The sequence below is a fragment of the Phaseolus vulgaris genome, chromosome 5, assembly GCF_051622355.1.
Source record: "Phaseolus vulgaris cultivar YP4 chromosome 5, ASM5162235v1, whole genome shotgun sequence".
Lineage (NCBI taxonomy): Eukaryota > Viridiplantae > Streptophyta > Magnoliopsida > Fabales > Fabaceae > Phaseolus > Phaseolus vulgaris.
In genome coordinates this window covers 18,057,834-18,084,038 of record NC_143502.1, presented here as the reverse complement: position 1 = coordinate 18,084,038, position 26,205 = coordinate 18,057,834, and positions in this window count along the sequence as shown.

Genomic DNA, 26,205 nt, shown 5'->3' with positions numbered 1-26,205 from the left:
CTCAACCAGAAGGATACAAGGTTGATGGTAAACAAGATTGGGTTTGTAAACTTAGCAAATCGTTGTACGGACTGAAACAATCTCCGAGACAGTGGTACAGACGATTTGATAAGTTCATGAAGGATCAGAAGTACAAGAGAAGCAAATATGATCACTGTGTGTATTTGCGCAGACTTGAAGATGGTTCCTACATTTACTTACTCTTATATGTTGATGATATGCTGATTGCAGCAAAGAGCCAAGTTGAGATTGACAGGTTAAAGGCTCAGTTGAGTAAAGAATTCGAGATGAAGGATTTGGGGGAAGCCAAGAAGATTCTCGGCATGGAGAAAAACAGGGACATGGAGAGGGGGAAACTTTGGCTGTCACAGAAGCAGTATTTGCAGAAGGTACTACAACGTTTTGGTATACACGAAGATACAAAACCTGTAAGTACCCCACTTGCTCCTCATTTGAAATTGAGTAGCCGTTTATCTCCGACGACTGATGAAGAACGAGAATACATGGCGAAAGTCCCATATGCAAATGTAGTTGGAAGCTTGATGTATGCAATGGTGTGTACAAGACCAGATATTTCACAGGCTGTAAGTGTTGTTAGCAGGTACATGCATAATCCGGGCAAGGGACATTGGCAAGCTGTGAGATGGATTCTACGATACCTCCAAAATACCTTAGATGTTGGATTGACATTTGAGCAAGATGAATCACTTGGTCAATGCATAGTTGGATATTGTGATTCTGATTATGCAGGTGATTTGGATATGCGACGGTCTACAACTGGCTATTTGTTCACTTTAGCAAAAACGCCAGTTAGTTGGAAGTCTACCTTGCAGTCTACGATGGCTTTGTCTACGACAGAGGCAGAGTATATGGCGATTATAGAGGTTGTGAAGGAAGCAATTTGGCTTCATGGGTTGCTTAAAGACTTGGGAGTTGGTCAGAAACAACTTGAGTTATATTCTGACAGTCAGAGTGCTATTCATTTAGCAAAGAATCAAGTCTTTCATGCACGGACGAAGCACATTGATGTTCGCTATCACTTTGTGCGTGAGATTCTCGAAGAAGAGGAGATTGTTCTCCAGAAGATTCACACTACGGAGAATCCTACATATATGCTCATCAAAGTGGTTACAAGGGCCAAGTTTGAACATTGTTTAGACTTGGTTAATATCTTGCACATTTGAAGTTGGCGCCCGAAGGTGCAAATTTGAAGCACTGCAAAGTTTATTTTTGTTATGTTTTGAGAAGATTTGTATTAGGTAGGACTTGAAATTAAGCCAAGGTGGAGATTTGTTGATTTTTTGGCTTAATCCCAAGTCCCACATCAGTGGGTTCATTGTTTGGGAAGGAGGTTTGAGGGTTATAAATTAACATCTCCTCTTTCACTGTTAAATATCCCAATTTGTAATATCTTCTCCCATAATAATAAAAGTGAGCTGTTTTTGTTGTGCTCGGAGATTAGGCTAAATTGGCCGAACTCCGTTAACAATTTTCTGGTGTGTTTTTTCCTCTTTATCTCTTTTATTATTTCGCTCTATTTATTCAATATTATTTGTCGGGTAGCTCTGTTAGGGATCTGTTTTAGTGGGAAAATTACCCGTTTTTCCCAACAAAATGTCCATATGATTTACTTTTGTTCATGAAAGATGGTTTGATAGATTGTTCATGATAGGCGGTCTAATAGATTGTTCATAATAGAGTTTGATAAGACTTGTTAATTACATAACATAATTCATACTTAATGTCTTATTTGTGTTTTAATTATATATTTTATCTATAATTTAAATGATGTAACAGTGGTTAGTGGAAACTACAGTATATTGTAGACCCTTTGAGTGTCTAGAATTTTGTTCATACTAGACGACCTGATGAACATGTTGAATTATAAAATTTAAAATCTTCTGAAGACATATATCTACTAAAAATTCATTCAATCAAAGAAATATTATATCTAAAAACGAAAATATTTCAATTTGAGAATTTTGTGAAATGATTTTGTTTATTTTTTGTATATCACTAAAATCTATCTTTTTTTTTCTAAACAGACTTGTTCAAATTAAATCTTACAAATATATTTTTAATATTGTGAATATCTCTAAATATTTTTTAACATAAACAATTTGAATAATTGAAAATCTCAAGTACTCTATTTTAGTATCACATGTTATTTGGAATGAAAATATTTTCTTATTATATTTTGATTTTGTTTTTACTCAACTATACTACAAAATAATTTCAAATTAGTTTGTTAAACAAATTCAAAGAAAAAAATTTGAAATATTAAAAATCCAAACTTTCTGTTTTGAGCGTCTAACACCAAAAAGATAAAATATACGAAGATATTTCAATATCCAAACTTAACCAATTCAAGTATCAAATGATAGACCTAAACAACTATATAAAGGGATTGAAGGTGAGGAATAAGAGTAAGGCAAACCAAACAATTCAAGTTATTCAAATGATCTTGCTGAAAATACAAGAGTTGTAGTGAGCGTATATTCTAGCTATTAGAGCAACTAGTCTATTGAGTTGAGTGTTAAATTATTGTAATTCTTCACATTGTGAAGTTATACCCTTGTAATTCATCACACAAAACATGTTGAAAAATATTTGTTAAAAAACATCTCTTTAAGTTTGCATGTTTTTTTTATCAGCAATAAATTAATAGAATAAAAAGAGACACTTAAGGGGTGTCTCAACCCTTAAAACATAAAACCCTCATAGTTTAAACAGACAACAATACAAATCATAGTTAGGGGGCACTTAACACTAAAGACCATAAACTACAGAGGCTTCCCAAACCAGAAAAAATTGAACAATTGAACAGCACAAACACAGCAGAAAACATACTGCTGCATATATTAAAAGCATCTCCCTCCCGTCCCTTTAAGTTTGCATGTGACTTAACAAATTTTCTAAGGTATGATTTTAGTTAAAATAAATAAATAAAAATTTAGGTAAATGATTAAAAAAGTTGATAAATTATGTTTAACTTGACATATTATATAAAAGATTTTTAGTTTGATTATTTTACAAACCAAATCATATTTTTTTTATCATAAATAAAATGATAAATTAAAAAAAAGAATTAATTAAATTACAAATCAACATATTTTCTTTTTTTGTGATTTTTTTTTATTTTTCACATTATTCAAATAAATTTTTAATAACGATTTTATACAATTTTTTTATAAATTTTTAAACCAATTCGTTCTAACCAATTTTGACATATCTCATTATTTAGAGTATAATGCAAGAAAATCATTAAATAAAAACAAATTATAGAGACAAGAAATAATTAATCACTATATTGACTAAATTAGATATTACTTTAGAGACTAAAAAAATTATCAATATCTAAAATAGTTTTTATTATTAATAAAATTTATAAACTAATTTTTAAATTGATATCTAATTATATACTAATGTTAGTAGCTAAAATTTTGGTATCTAACTAATAGAAACTACTTTTGATATCATATTTATTTTATTCTTTAAAATAGTATATAATTTAGTCAATATAGTAACTAATTATATTTTATCTCTAAAATTAGTTTTTATTAATGATTTTTTTTGTAATGTATCAAACTTAATTATTATACTAATATTTGATTAATTAGATTGGTTGAGATCTAAAACTTTTTCAAAACGGTGCTTAAAATTTATATCATATAACTTCTCTATGAGCTACTTCTACCTCATGCTAGAATTTCTAAATTAGTAAGTGATTACAGAGTTCTAATAATGGTTAATATAATCTTATCGTTGCCCGTCGAATGATATGGACACAAGTCACGTAGAGTTGCAGGTATTACTATAAATAAATTAAAAGTGATTGTTAAATAATATTTATTAAAAAAAATATAAACAAAATGTGTTTGTTTATGGGTGTAATAATGATAATTAATAAAGAATAAGAACATAAGACACCGACTTAAATGGGAGATTGAAAAGACTCATACTCTACAAAGTTTTGAGGATAATTTTGTATAATAAAAAATCAGAAATACAACTCATTTTAAAACAAATATTCTATCCCATCATTTAGTTTTTATGTGAGAAATAAATCTAAGTTACGTCTTCAAAAAAGTAAATAATTTTTTTTTCTTTACTTATACTTATTTAAATAATTCTATTAAAATTTATTAAGAACAAGTAATTATTTTTATAAAAAAAACCATTTTTATCCTTAAATAAGTTCATGCAAACTTATCGATTTGTTGTTATACTTGTACACAACTTAAGTATATTTGTCTTTGTAAATAAAAACCCACCTACCACCTTTACTTTCTTGCTTGAGTAATATCTCCACCTTCTTTCTTTCTCTCCAAAATCTCCACCTTCTACTAACCCTAAAGTGGATCTAGTGGGACATTAGGAAATAAACCCTTGACTAAATCAACTACCATTGAATATTTTAATGAATAGAGAATGGTCAAAAAGACTCTTATTTTATAAGCGAAAATATGATCAAGAACTTATTGTAATCTATTTGTCACACTCAAGAGTTCATCATTAATCTTTCTTACACCATCTATCCTTACAATCAAATTCTAAATATATTAAAACATGCCAATCTTAAACAAAATTCATTTTGAGATAAGAAACAAGCTATTTCACAAAACCCTCAAATGACACATGATGATAAGCAATTTTTTTTCTCATGTTAAGTGACCATGATGATGAATGAAACAAATTTGACTCGTTTATACTAAATAGTTTTTCTTATAGTTAAGTTTTTTAGGGGTGTTACTTTACATAGCAACATAAATTGAAATCTAACCATTAGCTACCAAGTTTTTAGCTACTTACTACTTTATATTCTAAATTAGTCTCTATTAGTCTTTTAGAGACTTATTTATAATCTAAAATATTAGTAGTTAAAACCTTGGTAGCTAATTTAAATATCAATTTAAAAATTATTTTATAATTTTTTATTAATAATAGAAATCATTTTAGATACTAATAATTTTTTAGTCTCCAAAATAATATTTAATTTAGTCAATATAATGAATAATGATTTTTTGTCTCTAAATTTGATTACTATTTTATGATTTTCTTATAGAATACAATTATATTCTTCACGACTATGTCTAGAAAAAACCATATCAGAACAAGTAATTATAAGATTTCTTAAATTTCTATATTAATCATTTTTATGTCTTTTTCAAAGGGTAATTGATTATTAAAAAATATTTACCTTAATGATTATTCTTGAAATTTTACTTGAAGTAGTACTTACATTAAAAAAATATTTACCTTAATGAAATTTCTTTTACTTATAAGATATTTTAGTTGAAATATAGCTTCAATTTGTTTTAAATTTTTGGTTAGATAAAGTAATTTAATTTTCACTATATACAAATTTTATTTTTTGTGTTCTCTGAAATTCTTTATTTTATAAGTTATTAGAAATTTCATCATTTAACTCAAAGAAATGTTTATAAATTTCCATCATTTTAAGAGTTTTGATATGTAAAGTTTACATTCACTTTAAAAGTAAATTCAGAAATGAAAACACAAAGTTAAAGACTTGAAACATCTTGTTACTCAAAACTAATTGGGTTTATTATTACTCTTTTTCTTATTTTTTTAATACAAACTATTTTATCATTAAAATAATATGTATGTGGTGACGGTTATTTTGTATATTGTGTCATTTATAACTGATACTATTTACATATGTGATGGTTTTGCATTTATTCGCCATATAATAATATCTCGATCTATTGTGAACTGTCGTAACACACTATATAATATCTTGTATAAAGTGACAATTTTATCTAATATTTCTCTTGTTTGAATTGTTTCACCAATCATTTATTGATTAATTATCATAATTAATGAGATAAGAGGATAATAATGGGACTCACCTTGGTTAATCCATTGCAAGGGCTTGAGATGGGTTGCCCCTTTTCTTCTTTACTAAAAACTTAATAGAATTATTTTAGTTGACTTATAATCACTATAAGAAAAAAAAAAAGTTTTAACGGAGGTTAATAAACTCTAGGAATGAATTTAATTAACGGAGGTTTTTTTAACAAAGGTTTTTTTAACCTTGACTAAGTTTCAAAGATTTATTCTAAAACCTCAACTAAATAATAGAGGTTTTTTAATTTTTGTTAAGTTTTAAAAGTTTATTCTAAAACTTCAACAAAATAACGAAAGTTTTTTTAACCTTCATTAAATTTCAAAGGTTTATTCTAAAATCTCAGCAAAATAACGAAGATTTTTTAACCTTCATTACATTCAAAGGTTTATTTTAAAACCTCAGCAAAATAACAGAGGTTCTTTTAACCTTTTCGTTAAATTACAAAGATTTCTTATGGAACCTTAGCAAAATACTCTAGGTTTTTCCTAATCTCCATAAATAATAAAATTAATTCATTTTAATAAATAAATAATTAAAAAATATAAGTTGTTGTCGTCCAAAAAACAATTAAGTGATGTGCACAATAATTTGGGTTAATTTTTGCAAAGATATAATCGTCACTATAAGCAACATTAAACTAAATATATAGTAACTTTTTTTTAAATGTTATAATAAAAGTCAACTTTTCTTCTAGTTAAATAAATAAAGCTGCTGATTGAATATTATTATTTTTCAGAATTATTATTTTACTAAAATATTCATTAAATATAGACTTAAATATTCATTATTTTTTTTTAAAAAAAAACTTTCATATCACTATGTAACTGACATCTTAGGTAGGCTAACACCTCAAGTAACAACAATCATCTGTCATCACATGAAAAAAATATTATTAAAAAAAAAATACAAAGAAAATACAAAGAATTATGAGGGGACTAGACTAAAATCCATGTGTTAACAAAAACCATACATAGGTAGACTATACTTATTCATAAAGAATTCTAAGAACATACTAGATGGAAGCCTATTATATCAATAAAATGATTCTCTATTAATAAATCCTAAATTAGCCAACTTATCAGCACACGCATTCCCTTCACGAAAAATATGAGTAACCCTAAACCTGATTTTCCCATAATAATTAACACAAGTATTCCATCGATTACAAAACATCCACAAAACATTAGTCCTAGAAATAAATGCAGCACAAACCAAGGTAGAACTACATTCAAGCCATACATTAGTAAGCCCCATCTTTTGAGCTTCCTCCACAGCATGTATAACTCCACAAAACTCAACAACCATGGTAGTCTGAGCTTCAAGAAACGAAGAGAAAACACCAATAAACTCCCCCATACTCCCATGAAAACTACCTCCACAAGTAGCAAAACTAGGATATTCCTAGCAGCCTCATCAGTGTTAATTTTAACCCAGCCTAGTGAAGGGAACTCCCATCTAATAGGAAGGGGACAAAGAACTTTAGCAGTATGAGTATTAATATAAAAAAACTTAATCACGTTGAAATCCAACATATCATTCTTCATTGAAGCTTTAGACAAATTTCCCACTATACAAGTTAAATCTTTAATTACCGAAATATCCCTAGAAACATCAATCTTATCCTAAAATCTACCATAATTCCTCATACGCCATATCACCCAGATAGAAAAAGTTATCACAACAAGCTTAATCAATTTAACAAAAGGACAACCATCACTCTTAATAAAAGAAAGAAGATAATCCTTATTAGAGAAATGAGAAATAAGAAAAATCTGTCGAACCCAACTCCAAATATGCAAAGCATTGGAACATTTAAAAAATAAACGTTGAATAGATTCCTCGTGCTTTCCACAAAGCGTACACATAGAACATATATGCAAACCTTTATTCTGAATATGCCGATATGTAGGAAGCCGCCCATGAAAACTTTCCAGAGTACTGGAGTTTTGGAAGGCGAAATATATTAAGACCAAATGAATTTACCCCAACCACATGGAACTCTTGGTTCCAAGAAAAAAGTCCTAGCCGATTTAAGATTGAAACGACCATACTCATCTAGAATCCAATTAGGGAGATCATGTTCCTCCCTAACCATGATATGATTAAAAAAATGAGGCATCTGATGTAAAGACAAGGGAATATTCCAATCACAACCAGTCCAAAACTGAGAGACTATATCCGGAATGCTCGCACCGTCAGATAATCCTACAATATTTGCTAAAGAAGTAGTAGAACACCATTGTCATTTAAAAAATGAATAAAAGTACATGTACTAACAGTCCAAGAAGTATTATCGAGTATAGTAGAATAAAACTGCTTCATTCTAGGCCAAAGAGATGAGGATCTATAAACCATTATAAACTCATGTTTTGATTTAAGAACCATGACTTTCTGGGGGAAAGACCAAGACCTATTGCTATAAGCAAAGTTCCAAGCAAACATAAGAAGATACACATTATTTTCATGATGAAGGTTAATAATCTTCAAACCTCCATTCTCAAGAGATGAACAAATTGTCGTCCAATTAACAATAGGTATGCCTTTTTTAGAATATCACCAGTCCAAATAAAATACCACTGCTCAACTTGCTTAAGAAGTGAAATAGGCCATTTATACATATTAAAACTATAAGCTAGAAATCTAGTAATCACCGTATTGACCAACTGAATCCGACCCATCATGCTAAGAGATTTACATTTCCTAGATGCTAGCTTCAATTTGACTTTATCAGCCAAAGGTTGAAGAAATCGACACTTTGGAGCACTAAAAAAGATAGACACTCCTAAATAAGTGAAAGGCAGACAACCATGACTACAAGAAAGAATACGTTGAATTTTGGTGACAAATCTTGTAGAATTATCCATTGTGAAAAAAACTATTCTAAGAATTATTAACATGTTGACCCGAAAAATCACCATATGTTTTAAGAAAAATGCTCAAATTTCTAAGAGACTTAATATCCGTCCTACAGAAGACAAATATGTCATCAACATATAAAATGTGAGAGGGAGTGAGATAACCTTGTGGACTAGCCATATGTAGAATCTTCTTATCATTCACAAGCTTAGAGATACCTCTACTAAAAACTTTGTCTACAAGGCAAAAAAGTAAAGGAGACAAAGGATCACTTTGTTTGACACCTTTACTAAGAGTAAAAAAACCCACCAAATTGCCATTTATTCTGATAGAAACCATAGCTGAACGAAGAATTGTACTAATCCAACCGACAAATAAGGGGTGAAAACCAAAGCGTGTCAAAACTAATAATAAGAACTTCCAACTCCGAGTGCCAAAGGATTTATGAATATCAACTTTGTAAGATACATTACCTCCTATAACCTTTTTAGAAAGCATGTTAATAGCTTCAAAAGCAATACCAATACAATTTTGAACCTGTCTACCCTTCACAAACCCATATTGATTAGGAGAAATGATTCTAGCAGCTACAGGTGCAATCCTATATGCCAATATCTTGGAAATAATCTTAAATTTGAAACTAGCAACAACAATTGGCATGTAAGCTTTAATGGATTCATGACCGTGAATCTTAGGAATAAGAGATACCACATTACTGTTCATTCCAGGGAGAACCCAGTTTTGTTTAAAAATTTGTTGAATAACATTGCAAACATCTATCCCAATAATTTCCCAACAAGAATGATAGAAAACACTACCAAAACCATTAGGACCAGGAGCACTATTACCGTTAAGATTAAAAACAACATTCTTGATTTCCAAAAAATTAGGACATTTAATCAACATCATATTCTCCTCAGAGGAAACCATCTTAGGAATATAAGTACCAATAAAATCTTCCATATTGCTTGTATCTTGAACATTAGAAATAGACTTAGCATAAAGATTTTTATAAAAGTCCAAAATATGATCCTGAATGAGTTTTGGATCCTCAATAACCTCATTATAAATCTGTAAACGATGAATCCCGCTAGAATTATTTCTCCTCTTGACCACAACATGGAAAAAATCAGTATTTCTATCCCCATCTTTAAACCAAAGCATCTTAGCCCTTTCTTTCCAAAACAAATATTGGCAGTGAAGAGCATGATCAAGCTCCTCCTTAGCAATATTTTCTTGACAGAGAAGCCCATCAATATCAGACAAACTAACAGTCTTGAAGGTTTGTTCAATACCAAGGAGGAGACCTTGCTTAAGAAGAACTACATTATGAACATTACTAAAGAAATTTTTATTCCAGTCTCGGAGATCAATTTTCAACCTTTTTAACTTATGTTGCAAAATAAACATAGGACAACCAACAACCTTATTAGCCCAAGAATCATGAATAAGCTTCATACATGAAGTGTCCTGAAGCCACATAGAAAAGAAACGAAAATTGCTAACCTTCCTTAAAGAATTACGAGCAAGACTAGCAAGAATATGGAAATGGTCAGAACAATTTTTAACAAAAACCTAATAAGTACAAGAATCACATTCATCCAGACACACTCCATTACATAAAGCCTATCCAGTCTTCTATGAATTTTATGCAACCTTATCCAGTAAAAGGCATACAAGAAAGATCATTAGTATTAATCCAATCAAGAAATTCATTACAAGAAAACTTATTAGGAGCCACCCCCCTCTGCAGTCATCCGCCGAGAGCACAACAATAAAATCTCCCAGAATACACCAAGGCTCTATGAAGAAACTAATATCCCTCCACAAAAACTATCTCACCAAGTATGTGTTAGCACTATAAAGACCTGCAAAGCTAAAACATTTATCATGCAGAAGGCAAGTTACATAAATAAACTGATCATTAACCAAAAAATTTTGGACAAGATTTGAAACCGACAAACACCAAAGCTTAGCAGCTTTATTAAAAATAGGAGACGTAGACACCAAATTCATGTTAACATATTTGAAAAAGACATCGAAAGCATTAATGTATGGCATCATAGGTTCAACAAGAAAAACAAGAAGGGGTTTATGTATTTTAAGTAAACTAATCAACATCTTCACAATTTTGTGGTTTCCCAGTCCTCTAACATTCCAAAAAAATTACCAGTCCCCTTAGGTGGTCTCCCTGGTTTTCTTTTACACTAGTATAAAATATGAAAACAACAACCCTACATTTAAAGCGTTTTTACGGTCAGACGCTGTCATTCAAAACGCAGTGGCATTTTTGAAATTAATTTCCTATAAAAAGGCGACTATTTGTTATAGCCGCATTTTTAAACGAAGAGCTTTATTTTTAGAATGCAGCTATTACGTAAATTCGCATTCTTAAATAAAGCGCTCTGTTTAAGAATGCGACTTTACCTCATAGTCGCATTGTTAAAAACATTTTTTTACCCTAACACAGAAGCGCGCCACTTACGCTTTTATACTTTCCTTTCTCTGGCGCTTCGTTCTTCTGCTCTGGTGCTTCCTCTCGTGTTCCTCGAGCCTGCATATTCTTCTTCGTGCCATTGGTAAGTTCGTTTCGAGCTTTGTACTTCTTCTTCACCATAGGTTTTTGTATTTTTTTCGTTTCTCTTATTTGTTTGTTTTCTGCCATTGTTTGAAGGTCACCAATGTTTCATTGTCACGTTGTTGTTTGGGTTTTTACTGTGCTCTATTTGCTTCGTCACTACTACTGCCTCCATTGCCACCGCCATTGTTGTTGGTCTTGCGCCGCTTTTGACCACCATTGTTGCCGTCACGCACAAGGTTGGTGGTGTTTTAAATTTTATTTTATTTTATTTGTTTTTTATTTGTTTTTTATTTATTTTTTGTTTTTAGGTTAGAAACGAAATATTAAATTATTAGATGGTAGATAGATTTATATTATTTAATGATTTTAAATTTGTATATTTATATTTATTATTAATTTATATTATGGTAGTTGTTAGGTTAGAATAGAATTATCGTGTTGGTATTGAGTTTGAGGGTGTTTGACCCTCGACAATTGATATGTTTTGGTGTTGGGTCCGAGGGTGTTCAACCCTTAACAATTTATACGTGTTGGTATTGAGTTCGGGGGTGTTTGACCCTCGGCAAACGTGGGATTTCAAACTCATTAGTAAACACTTGAATGACTATTACAAAATATAATGAATCGAAATTGGATTAATTTTGTTCGCATAAGTGATAAGTACGAAAGAGGAGTAGAAGAATTTATACAACTTGTGCAACGTAACACGAATAATAGTGGTCATGATGGAGCAAAGATTAGGTGTTCATGCATTAACTGTTTGAATGGAAGGATACTGAATGTTAAGAAAAACAGGGAGCACCTTCTATGTGATGGGTTTCTTCGATCTTATGCAACTTGGACATGGCATGGTGACTTATTAAATTTACCATGTGATTCCGTAACTGAAGAATATGTGGGGTCCACCATGGATGATGCAGTGCAGGATGAAGTAGATGATGATCGATTGGAGGACATGATTCGTGATGTGGGAGCTGAGTCTTTTGCAGAAGCGCATGGATATGGAAGTTTGTCAAGCGATGCAGAGACTCCATTGTATCCTAGCTAAACTAACTTCACATGGTTGTTGGCGATATTAAGATGGATGAATTTGAAGGCAATAAATGAATAAGCTAATAAAAGCTTCACAGAATTGCTTCAGTATATGTTTACGTGGTGTACATATTGTAAGCAAATCTCGATTAGAAGTCTTGAAAGCACATTTGTATATATTGAATAACACAGATGAAGTTATACCTTACATAGGTGCTCATAAAGCCATTGTGAAGGAAAATAATCCAAGACAAGTAGAGAAATGGGTCTTGATGGAATATAATAGAACTTTCATGCCTTGGTTTAAAGAAGAGGTGTTGGCATCGGAGACCTTGACATGGTTGGCTGCTGGATTGAAGTTTGATGTCATTTCTTGTAAAGCATACGAAGTGAATAATTGTATATTTTACACGAAATCTATGGATGAAAAGAGTATAGTTCAAAATTTTGGCGTTACTCTTAAAGCTGGGTCAATGCAGTTTTCGACTTCGAAAGATACAAATCCAGTACTTGGATCAATGGCATACTATGGGTTTATAGAAGAGATATGAGAGGTGTTGAATCAAGTGTGTTCAAGCTTTGAAGAATCCAAACCCTTTGATGTTTGATGGAAGGCTAGATGTGCTTGCTGTTGCTGAGGTGTTTTAGAATAGGATCTGGGGTAGATTATCTGTGTAAATCCACTCTTGATTGAATCCAAAGCTTAAGCATTCTTAAACCTTTTAATTGAAAGTGTTTTTCAAACTAAGTGAAAACCTGTTATTTTGTCGAAACAATCGATTGTTTTATACTTAGGTGTTTTTACAAAGGTTGAAAACTGTTTATGATGGTTGACTTGCTGTCAAACCAAAACAACCAATTGATTCGACCATTCAACCGATTGTTTGTTTTGGGACCATAACAAAAAACTGTTTTGTGCTTTGATTGAGCTTTAAATGATTTTATAACTGAATACGCTTCAGTTTTAAATGTTTTGACCAGTCTTTGAAAGTAATAAATAGTTTGTTCAAATTATGTAACAAACAAGAACTGAGATTTAATCAAAGAAAAACAGATTTGAGTTTTTCACTGATTTTTCTTTTGAAGAGTTGAAGATTGCTTTGAGATTGCTTTGATCAAGAGAGTGTGGAATAGGATTTTCATCTTGTATTGATTTCAGATCTTTCTGTAACAAGTATAATCCTTTTGTACTTTGAGAAAACTCTGTGTGTGAAGCTGAGAAGTGTTGTGTGCTCTTGAGGTTGTCAAGATCAACATTCTTGGTAGTGTTTGTGTTGAGCCAAAGGAAGTGTGTGTCTTGAGGGGATCAAGGTCACTTCTTTGGTGGTGTTGTAAGTAATCTAGGGTTGATTGCTTAGTGGATTCCCCAGTGGTTTCTGGGAAGACTGGATGTAGCTCTTGGTTTAAGAGTGAACTAGTATAAACCTGTGTGTGCAATCTCTCTATCCCTTGAACTCTTTAATTTCAGTTTATATTTGTGAACTAGTATAAACAACCGATTGTTTCTGCAAAACAACCGATTGTTTTTCTGGTGCTGTGCTAAATTGCTTTGTGTTTTTGGCAAACTGAATTCTGAATCAAGTTTTCTTAAAAGAATTTCATTCTAGACTAAAAAGTTTGTGAAAACCCTCTTTAAACCATTCACCCCCCGTCTAGTTTAAAGCCATACATTCTTACATTGGCATCAAGAGCTTGGTTCTTGAAATTTATTCAAGTGTGATCCTAAAACTGTTTTTATATGGCTGATAGATTACCTTTTGGGGAAGGTGCTTCAATCAACAGACCACCTCTATTTTGTGGTTTGAACTACCAATTTTGGAAAGTCATAATGAAAATCTTTGTGGAATCACTTGACAAAGGTATTTGGGATGCAATTGAAAATGGCCACTTTGTTCCAAAATTTGAAAAAGATGGATCTTCCATTGAAAAACCTTGGTCTCAATGGACTGATTCTGAAAGCAAGAAGGCCAAATTTGATTGCATTGCTAAAAACATAATAACTTCTGCCTTGAATTCATATGAATTTTTCAGAGTCTCTCAATGCAAATCAGCAAAGGAAATGTGGGACACCTTGGAGGTAACTCATGAAGGTACTAATGAGGTGAAAAGAGCCAGAAAGCATACTCTAATTCAAGAGTATTAAATGTTCAGAATGCTCAAGGGTGAGACTATTGCTGAAGTTAAGAAGAGATTCACTCACATCATCAACCACCTCATGAGCCTTGAGAAAACCTTTGGAAAAGAAGAGCTAAACATCAAGATCCTCTAATGTCGTGATAGATCTTGGCAACCTAAGGTAACTGCTATATCTGAATCAAAAGATCTAAAATCATTGAGTATGGCTTCTTTGTTTGGCAAGCTTAGGGAACATGAGTTGGAGATGAATAGACTCAATGTTCAAGAAAGTGAAGACAAGCATGTAAGGAGCATTGCCTTAAAAGCTGTCAAACACAAAAACAAGCAAGAATCCAGTGATGAAAGTGATGAAGAGAACCTTAGTTTGCTATCTAGAAAGTTTAGCAAATTCTTGAAAAGGAACCGCAACAAACACACCTACAAAGAAAGGTATGGAAACAAAAAATCCAATGATTTTAATTCCAATAACTATACTTGTTTTTTGTTGTGGTGAGCAAGGGCACATAAAGGCAGATTTCCTAAATAAAGAAAGCAAGGAGAAGAAGTCAAGCTACAAAGAAAAGAAGGGAAAGTCAAAAAGGGCCTACATAGCTTGGGATGAGAATGAAGTCTCCTCATCAAGCTCATCATCAAGTGAAGAAGAAAAGGCAAACATATACTTGATTGTAGAAGGAGATGATGAGTCATGCAGCTCAAGTGATGTAAGTTCATGTGCTTCTCTAAATGTTGAAAATTATAGTGAATTGCTTGAAGCTTTTCGAGAAACACATGATGAAGCTAATAGATTGGTTCTTTCAAACAACTGATTGAAAGGGCTTAACAACTGGCTTGAAAAGAGAGTTAAGGCACTTGAAGAAGAGCTGGAAAAATCAAAAAGTGATTTTGAAAATCTAGAAACTCATTGCAAAAACTCTTCTTGCAAGTGCGACACTCTCATTTGTGAAAATTGTGAAAATCTTGAAAAGAAAGTGCACTATCTTGTTAGTACTGTGGATAAGCTTTCAAAAGGAAAATCCAACTTTGAGAATGTCTTGGCATCTCAAAACTGTGTTTTTGGAAGAGCGGGATTAGGTTTTAATCCACAAAACAACCAAGATAAGTTTTCAAAGAATTTTTCAAAACAGCCAGTAAAACAACCGATTGTTAAGTCGAAACAACCGGTTGTTACATGCTTTTATTGCATGAAGAAAGGCCATTCTGTTAGATTCTGCAAAATAAGAAAATTTTCTATTCCCAGAGGCTTTATGAAATGGATTCCCAAAGATTGTGAGGTTTCAAATGATAAAAATAAACCAAATGGACCCACATTTGTAAGGGGACCAAACCTTATTGCTTGAATTCATGTTTACGCAGGGAATCTAGAAGAATATGAGGAATTGAGTCATCTGATTAGGTTCTTGGAAGGAAAATTTTAACATTGAGGTTGAATCGATGTTATGTATCAGTCCAAGGTTCTCAATAGTCAAAAAAGGCTTCTTGATCAAAGACATATGACTCATTGAAGGAGCATCATAAAGGATAAGACCTTCCTTATCTCTATCTTTAATTCTTTTTAAATTCATATTCATGCTTAATATCTCTTGTTAAATGCTCAATTTCATCTACATTGAATCCTATCTGCTCATTCTCAATAATTCAAAATCTGTTTTGCTGCTGCAGAAAAACAACCGATTGTTTCCTCTCTGACAACACTGTGAAAGAATGGATTTAATTCTTTTTTGAACTCTGTTTGTTGCAGATCTCAATTATGAAAGAATTCTTAGTCAATAAAGCAGTGTTGAAAGCTGATCACGTTCTGGAGGAAGTTACAACATGTCACAAAGGAATATATTCCAAAATCTTGAAAATTTAAGAGACTTTATGACTAGTCAGAGATCACATGTGATGACCGTGTGATTTTCTGCTTTTCCTGACGTTTTCTGTGCAGGTCTTGGTCAAGTCTTTTCTCTCTGAAGACTGAAACCCACTCAAATCATTGAATGCAGTTTGGTTCTGTGTTTCTTTAAATTTTGTTACAGCTGTTCTCTCTCACAAGAACAATCAATTGATCCATCTCTTGCAACATCTCTTGCTCTCCTTGTGTGAGCCTTCTTTGCCTATTTTTCTGTTGTCATGGAATCAACTCCTCCTACATCAAAGAGGGTCAAAACCAGAGCTGTGAGGTCTGGAGGGAGACTAGAGGGCTGGTTTTCTGGAGACAATGAGCTCATTGAAAGGTATCGATTTGGAACTAGCACAAAGGTGATCAACAACCCCAAAGTTGTTTCCTTTGATTGGCTGAAAAGCCAAAAGCTAGACAATGTGAGGAATCCGCTCAAGGACCAATCGCTAAGAAGATTCTTGGAGATGAAGGGAAACATATACCCTGATTTGATTCGGGTATTCTACACCAATCTCAAGTTTGAGGGAAACAATCTTGTTTCTCATGTGAAGGGAGTTGACATGGAGATCACTCATGATGTGTGGACTGCTGTTGCTGGTCTGAAATATGCTGGTCTAAGAATCAACAAGGGAAATCTTGGAGTAGTGGAGGATTTTAACAAAGTCCAATACTACAAGAGTTGCTTGAAGAATCAAAATGCCCAAGTGAGAACTTGTTCGGTTGGAGGCTTAAAGCTAGATGAAAGGGTGCTTGCTCTTATTGTAACTTGGATTCTTACGCCAAGGGGGAGCAACCATTCTGTCCTAACAGAAGAAGACCTTGTATACATCTACTGCATCATGAAGAAGATCAAAATCAACTGGATCCACATCATTAAAGAACACATGCAAAAAGCCATGAGGTTAAATGATTATCACTATCCCTATTCTGTTTTAATCTCTAAATTCTTGCTCTATTTTGAAATGAATCTTGAGGATGAGACATCTGAGTTGGTTAAGTCAACACAAGAGATGAACAATGGCTCTCTTAGCAAGATGGGATTCACCAAAATAAATGGGAAATGGGTGAGTAAAGATGGTGATCATGGTGCTTCATCAAGTGTTGCAGCTGCTGATTTTGATGAAGAAGATCAAGCTGCTGACATGGATTTTCACCATGAAGAACAGCCTGAAACCAATCTAGGTGTTGGAACCAGTGCAGGAAATCAAGGTGATGAAATGCCATCCATGTCTTCTTTTGAAAGATACATGGTAAGTAGGCTTGATGGTTTTGCCGAGAATCAAAGGAATCTTCATGATTTGTGTGTAAGCAACTTCCAAAGTATAGACAACAGGTTCAACAACATGCATACACGGTTTATGACCTTGGATGAACAAATAGAAGCTGTTCAGAATTAGATTTTTAATCTCCAGTATGGCAAGGATGATTAAAGGAAAAATAACCGGTTGAATTCACGAAACAACTGATTGTTTCTGGCCTTGTATCAGTTTAAGTGCTTCTGTTTTCTATTTCTGTATAATCTGGAACAATTATCTTTTTATCTCTTCTTTTTTAATTTGTGAAGACAAATAGGGGGAGATTTTATGCTGTGTTGTCTTTCATTATCTTTTATTATTTATGCAAACTCTATGTTATATATGAGTGTTTAAGTAAGCCTTATTTCTGCTGGTTTTAATGCTGTTGATATATTGTTTCTGTTTTTTCTCTAACCTTCTATCAGAGATATTGTGCTTTGCTTAAACTTTGTCTTGCAGGATCTGCTTCAGATTCAATCAAATCCAACACAAGCAACCAGGGATTTGTCTTCATCAAATAGGGGGAGATTGTTGAATCAAGTGTGTTCAAGCTTTGAAGAATCCAAACCCTTTGAAGTTTGATGAAAGGCTGGATGTGCTTACTGTTGCTGAGGTGTTTTAGAATAGGATCTGGGGTAGATTATCTATGTAAATCAACTCTTGATTGAATCCAAAGCTTAAGCATTCTTAAACCTTTTAATTGAAAGTGTTTTTCCAACTAAGTGAAAAACAACCTGTTGTTTTGTCGAAACAACCGATTGTTTTGTACTTAGGTGTTTTTAGAAAGGTTGAAAACTGTTTTTGATGGTTGACTTGCTATCAAACCAAAACAACCGATTGATTCGACCATTCAACCGATTGTTTGTTTTGGGACCATAACAAAAAACTGTTTTGTGCTTTGATTGAGCTTTAAATGATTTTATAACTGAATATGCTCCAGTTTTAAATGTTTTGACCAGTCTTTGAAAGCAATAAATAGTTTGTTCAGATTATGTAACAAACAAGAACTGGGATTTAATCAAAGAAAAACATATTTGAGTTTTTCACTGATTTTGCTTTTGAAGAGTTGAAGATTGCTTTGAGATAGCTTTGATCAAGAGAGTGTGTTTCTGTAACAAGTGTCATCCTTTTATACTTTGAGAAAACTCTGTGTGTGAAGCTGAGAAGTGTTGTGTGCTCTTGAGGTTGTCAAGATCAACATTCTTGGTAGTGTTTGTGCTGAGCCAAAGGAAGTGTGTGTCTTGAGGGGATCAAGGTCACTTCTTTGGTGGTGTTGTAAGTAATCTAGGGTTGATTGCTTAGTGGATTCCCTAGTGGTTTATGGGAAGACTGGATGTAGCTCTTGGTTTAAGAGTGAACTAGTATAAACCTGTGTGTGCAATCTCTCTATCCCTTGAACTCTTTAATTTCAGTTTATATTTGTGAACTTGTATAAACAACCGATTGTTTCTGCGAAACAACCGATTGTTTTTCTAGTGATGTGCTAAATTGCTTTGTGTTTTTGGCAAACTGAATTCTGAATCAAGTTTTCTTAAAGGAATTTCATTCTAGACTAAAAAGTTTGCGAAAACCCTCTTTAAACCATTCACCCCCCTCTAGTTTAAAGCCATACATTCTTACAGGAGGTTGACTACACTAAGTTTTCCGTTCCATTTTTCAAGTGTAAATGGCTTAACAATAAAAGTGGGGTTAAAATTGATGAATCAGAATTCACACTAGTGGACTTTAAAAAGATAGGGTATCGAGATGAGCCATTTATAATGGTTCAACAAGAATCTCAGTTTTTCTACGTGAAAGATCCTATGTCAGAACATTGGTATGTCGTTTTACATGGGTAAAAACAAGGGGAGGTCATAGATGATATTGAAAATGGTGACCCCCGTTCATTCACACCAATGATAATTAATAAAGACGACGATGTACTTGATGATGTACATGCAACCCGTAAAGACCACTGTGAAGGAATTTACATATGAACATTTAACCCACATGCAACCCGTAAATACACATTTAGAATTTTATGTATTTGTTTTATATGATTTTAATTCGATGCAGATTAACTAATGTTTGTTACCTAATTTTTTTAACACTGATATAGATGACAATCAGACTCCAATCAAATCCCAATCCAGACGAGGCAGCAGAGGACCTACTAGATTGAAGCGTCTCGCATTGAAACGTGTTCCTGGTGAGACATTGATGTCAACACTGGAGTGGCTTTTGGTCCTAATGAAGATGAGTTGAATAGCTATCTTGGAGTTGTTTCTCATGAGAGGCTCTCCATTTTGATTAATTCATGGGATGACGTGTCAGAGGTCGATCTGAACATGCTCTGGGAGGATGTTCGGGTAAGCTTTACGTTATTATTGTTATCATATAATGCTTTTTAATATTCATTGATTAATTTTAATTTGGTGATGTTATTTTGCATGCAAATTTTGAAATTCCTAATGTGGAACTACTTCGATCAAAGATTCTATCCAATATCAGACTTAAATTTCATCACTTTAAGTCAAGACTGACGACGAAATGTATATTTTGGCGATCTTAAAGGCGAAAGTCCTTGTTTAATGTACAAACATATTGATGAAGAGACATGGGATCTTTTTAAAGAAAGTCGTGAAAATGAAGCTTGGATGGTAAGTGAAGTTACTTAACTATTTTTATTTATATAACATTAATAAGTTAATATTATTTAATTCACTTTGTTTATTTCAATTATTACAAGATCTTCGGACGAAATCTCAAGAGATAGCTTTAAATAATGTTACCCTGCATGTACTGTTTCGTTTGAGGTATCGAAAGCTTGAGCAATCACTGATGGTGGAAAATGAACAATCTAGACAGGGGACTGCGTATGAGAATGTGGAAACAAGGGTCACTTCTCCTCCATTACCACCTTTTCGCCATGTAAAATGGAAGAGGGCCTGAATTAAAAAGTCGGGTGCACCAAGTTCTAAGCAATCAGGGGTTATCATCGAAAAAATTGTAAGTTATTTTTATCCTTTTTGCTTTTATTTTAAAGCATTAATTATATTAAAAACTGGTATGATTTTTGTCTCTTGCATGATTCTTTGGAATCCTAAGGTAATTTTGTTCCTGAAGGTCGTCACAATATCTTGGTTGAAGCAATTGTACGACCTAAGCACTGTGGTCGTGTTCGTGCAGCTGAACAAGAGGTTGGAATTAAACTATATTTTGGAGTTTCACAACGACACTCATTCTCCTCCCCCCAAGAGACCAAAGCATAAATGATGAGTAAGATACGTGAAAAACTAATGGAGGAGATGAGAAATGATACTGATCGGATGCGGCTAGAGTTACGACAAGAGTTTCTATCGCAACAAGTTTGTGTTGAGTCGATTCAACCCCTTGTTAGTCCCGCACCCAAGAGCATAAAGAGGATTTGTGTAGCTCCTACAACACCAGGGAAGGATATCATTGGCCAGACGAGGGAATGTGAACTACTGGTAGTAGGCAACATGCTTCCTCAGGTGGTGGCCATTGGATAAGTCTATGAAGAGACCACCACCTTACATAACGTTTCTCTCTCCCCTGATGTGGCAAAGGTAACAGTTGAAAGAGTACGAGTACCTAATGCTCATGTTCCACTACCTTCAGATGAGGTAACCACTATGGTCGATGCATTTAAGACATTCGTTGCTTGGCCCAGACACCTCATTAGAATTATGCCAGAACCTCCAGTAATAATTTCATTTCATTATATTAATTTATATTTATATATTACATCTAATTTAATACAAATTTTCTTTATTTTGTAGAAACCTCGTCGGAAACTAAGTTCAGAAAAGAAGCATGAGGTTCGGATTGACGATCCTATAGCTTCCTTAGCTGTAGTTGCTAGACAGATTGGTCCAGAACCTTTTGAAGTTCCCTGGGATGATACATTTTTTAAAGTAAACACTGAACTGCCAATGTACATACATGACAAATTTATTAAAATTTGTAGTTGGGGATCAGGAGCTTATTATAAATATAATTCAATTTTTTATGATGTAAGTATCTTTACCTATATTTCAATTTACTTTATGTTAAATTATTATTGATTATGGTTTAACTAATAACTTGTAGGTTTTTGCATGGAGTCTGTCTCACCGAGGATAAGGAAAATGTGTATGGATTATTAGATCCTGCATATACTAATCCCACTGGAGCAAAGGCAAATGGGACCCAATCATACATCACTAACACCCTGAAAAAAGAGGGAAAACAAATTTATTTATGCTCTTATATTAATGAGTAAGTTTAATTATATGTCGTCAATTATTACTATTTCATGTTTTAAATATTTAGTAACTCTTTTCATGGATGATATAGGCGTCATTGACAGTTACTTGTCTTATCAATGATTGATAAGACTGCTGTGTGATTTTGTTCCCTACACAAGAAGATATCCCCAAGTCTTAAGAATATCATTGATACGTATGTACACTATAAACTTAACTATGTATGTTACTAATTAACCATCTACTAACGAGGTTTTTTTGTATTAACCAGTTCATGGAATGAATATAATATCCTAAAAGGTCAATCCAATTCAAATTTTCAAAATTTGAACTGGATAAGACTAAAGGTTTGTAATTTTTTTCTTTCTCTTTTCATTTTTTATTAATATACTAACTTTTACTTTTTATTGAATTATAGTGTAATAAACAACCAGAAAGCTATGAGTGTGACTATTACGTTATGCAATGGATGATTATCATTGTAAGAGTAGACGTTAAAAGTGATTGGAAAGAGGTAACATGATGTGTTAAATTATTTTTATAATTCTTGAACATATATGTATCTTAAAACTAATTTATTTCAACCATATTTTGAAATGCAGTTCTTCACGGATGAAGCACCAATGTCTTCGTTAGCCATAGCATACGTGAGACATTCTTGGTCCACATATTTCATAAATTTTTATAATTGTAGGATAGTTGATCAATAGTGTAGGAATTATATATAATTTGATTAATGTTTGTAATACATTTTGATCAATATATATTTGATTCTCTGAATTTATGTATTTGTCTGGCTGGGTATATATAATTGAACAGGTTAATTTATTTGGGAATTAGCATTAAACAGATTGCACTAAAAAAAATTATTTACAAGGACGACTATTTACCATAGTCGCACTTATAAATCCAGCGCAAGATTTATAAGTGTGGCTATTACCATAACCGCACTCTTAAATGTGATTTACAAGGGTGGCTATGGTAAATATTCGCCCTTGTAAATCACATTTATGAGTGCATTTTATGGTAATAGCCGCACTTGTAAATGCATTATCTTTAAACCCTAATTCAGAAGCATATACAAGTGTGGCTACCAGAAATAGCCACCCTTCTAAATAGTATTTACAAATGTGGCTATACAGACACACTTGTATCTCTTCGATTTAAGAATACATGTTGATCAAATGCGACTATATAGCCGCTCTTGTAAATTCAAAATAGTCGCACTTGTTTTGCCTTTCTGCACCAGTGAGACCTTCCACATAGAAGACATCATGAATCAGAAAATTGTTTTCATTACCAACCGTACCTTTTCCAAGGATCTTTCCTTTGTTATTATCCCCATAGGTCACATGGCCTTTCTACTTAAGAATAATGTTGACAAACTTTGAAACATCTCTAGTCATGTGCTTGGAGCAGCCACTGTCCAAGTACCATAAGTGCTGATTTTTCATCAAGAAATTCTGCAAAAATTAAAATCAGGTGGCAAGATCTGGTCCCCTAATAAATTTGGGTCCATGGATGTTAATTTGATTGTTAGGAACCTTAAGATTCTTGGGAACCCACTTTAGGAATAGAAAATTTGAGAATTTTGCAAAACCTAACTGAATGACCTTTTTTCATATAGTAGAAACAAGAAACAACAGGTTGTTCTGACTTTTCAATCAGTTGATTTTCTGTAATAGTTGAAAAATGTTTTGAACTGCCACTATTCTTGCTTTGTGGGATAAAACCCATACCAGATTTCCAAAAACACAATTTTAAGATGCTAAGACATTCTCAAAGTTGGATTTTCATTTTGAAATTCTATTTACGGTTTTCACAAGATAAAAAAACCTTCTTTTGAAGAGATTCACAGTTTTTGCAAGAACTAGATTCACACTTGCAATAAGAATTTTGATAAGTCATTTATAAGTTTTCAAAATCAGTTTTTGAGTTGTTCAAATCTTCTTCAGAGACCTTGACTCTATTTTTCAAGCAGTTGTTTTTACTTTTCAACCGATTGTTTGAAAGGGTTAATCAATGAGCTTTTTCATGAGTCTCTTTAAAAACCTAAAGAAGTTGATAATAACTATCACATTTGCTAGAAGAGGATGTACTTACATTGTTTAATGCAGAATCTTCTTTTGCCATCAGACATACGTTTATTTTGGAAGCTGTAGTGGATGATCCAGAAGAGAACTTGTCACTGTCCAGCCAAGCATTTCTTGAATCCTTATGAATTCTTTTAAGAGTGCCCCACATATCTTTAGCTGAAACACACTTTAAAACTCTAAGAAATTCATTAGAATCAATAGCAGAAACAATGATATTTTTAGAAACACAGTCAAGATGATCCTTTTCACTTTTAGAGAAAACATTATTAATTTCAAGCAAAGTAATTGGGATGACATCCCAGATTTTTCTATCTATAAAATCAACAAAAATTGTCATTCTTATACACCACAGTTGATAGCTCACACCACAGAATAAAGGTGGTCTATTGATAGAAGCTCCCTCCCCAAAAGGTAACTTGTTAGCCATTAAAACAGATTTGAAAAATAGAACTTGAGAAAATTTCAAGAACCTAGCTCTTTATGCCAATTGTAAGATTTAATGACCTTAACAAGAGGGGGTGAATTGTTTAAGTAAAGTTTTCACAAATACTGGCTTGAATGAAGATTCATATTGATTTACAGATCAAAGAATCATATCAGCCAAGAAAACAAAATTGTTAAAATAGTTATCAGTAAAACAACCGGTTGAAAATATGATTTAACCGATTGTTTATGGCAGCAGAGATGAAATCACAAGTCAAACAAATTTTAAATGAGTGACAGAGAGAGAGAGAGAGAATCACACAAACAATTATACTGGTTCACTCCTTACCAGAGCTACATCCAGACCCCAGAAAAACCACTGGGTATTTACTAGGTAACCAACAACAGATTACACCTGTATACAGGAAATCACAGTTGCTCCTAATCCACTCTTTAACCAAAGCACAACTCAAGGCAATCTTGCTTTCTTGAATCCAAACTTTCACAAAAACTTTTCTGAATCACTTTTTTTTCTCTAAAATAGGAAGGGTAATCACAACTTTATAGCTCATAAAACTACCCGTTTTAATTAGTTAAACATGAGCCAAAACAGTTTATAAATAACTGAAAAAAGATTTAACAATTTTATGAAAAGCTGTTAAGAAATTCAAAAATCAACAGGTTGAAATTTCGATTTAACCGGTTGAATTGGTTTTGACAGTCAAGTCAACCAAAATCAAAACATTTCGAAAAGCACAGGCTAAGGAAAAACAACCGATTAAAATGAGAAATCAACCGGTTGAAAAACATTTTTCCTTTTTAAAAACCATATTGATTCAGTTGTGAATTGATTAGGAATGGATCTAGAAAATTATAAACTACCTAAAACAAGACCCTAAACACAGCAACAAGATGTTCAAGTTTTCTTTATGGATTTGGAGACATCAAAGCTTCATTTTCAACCGGCAACATCTTATTTAAAAGACGCGGTGGCCTTGGTGAGGTCTTCCCCTCTACGGGTTACCTCCTTTTCCAACTCCTCGATTGGGGATAAGAGTTTGTTCTTTTCTTCGTTTAAGCTCGTTGCCTCTTGAGCTTTCTCCTTCTAGAGTTGTTTAGCTTCTTCATATAGATCGGTTAGGCACTTGGCTTCAACTCGAGTATGGTCGTTGAGGCGGTTGATTTCAACCCGAAGACGTTCTAGTTCCTTCTGAAGCTCCACGTTCTCCTTGACCCGTTGGTCCTCAACAACCTTCCGATCTCAGGCCTTAGCAATAACCAGGAAACCCATGGTAAACGCCTGCCCAAATTGCTTCATGGTGTCATGAAGAAGATGATCTTCATCATGGACCATGAGCCTAGCTTTATCCTCGTTGGGCAGAAAGAAAGTCTTTCCATGGGTAGGGATGTCAAAATCGGGGTCCCACATTTCCCACTTGAGCTCTCGGCCTCGCATTCCTGAATGATGACGAGCACTTCGTGTGGAGCAGACACCTTCCTTTCCTCTTGAAGACGAGCCTATAGGTGGTCTCCTCTTTCAGATCAGAGGGGGGATGGGTAATCATAGATGGAGTCTTCCTCTTTTGTGTCAAAGATTCTTAGGGCATGCTAACACTCACCCTCATCTTTTTAGGTAGCTTTGCTTTGCTGATGTTGGACAACATTCTCTCTGCAAAGAAAACAAGTAAATGATTAATGACAATAATATAGTTGACTCTACCAAAGGTAGGAAACGAGGAGTACCAGTTTAGGCTTTCAGGCCAGGCAAAGTAAGCAAATCGAAAT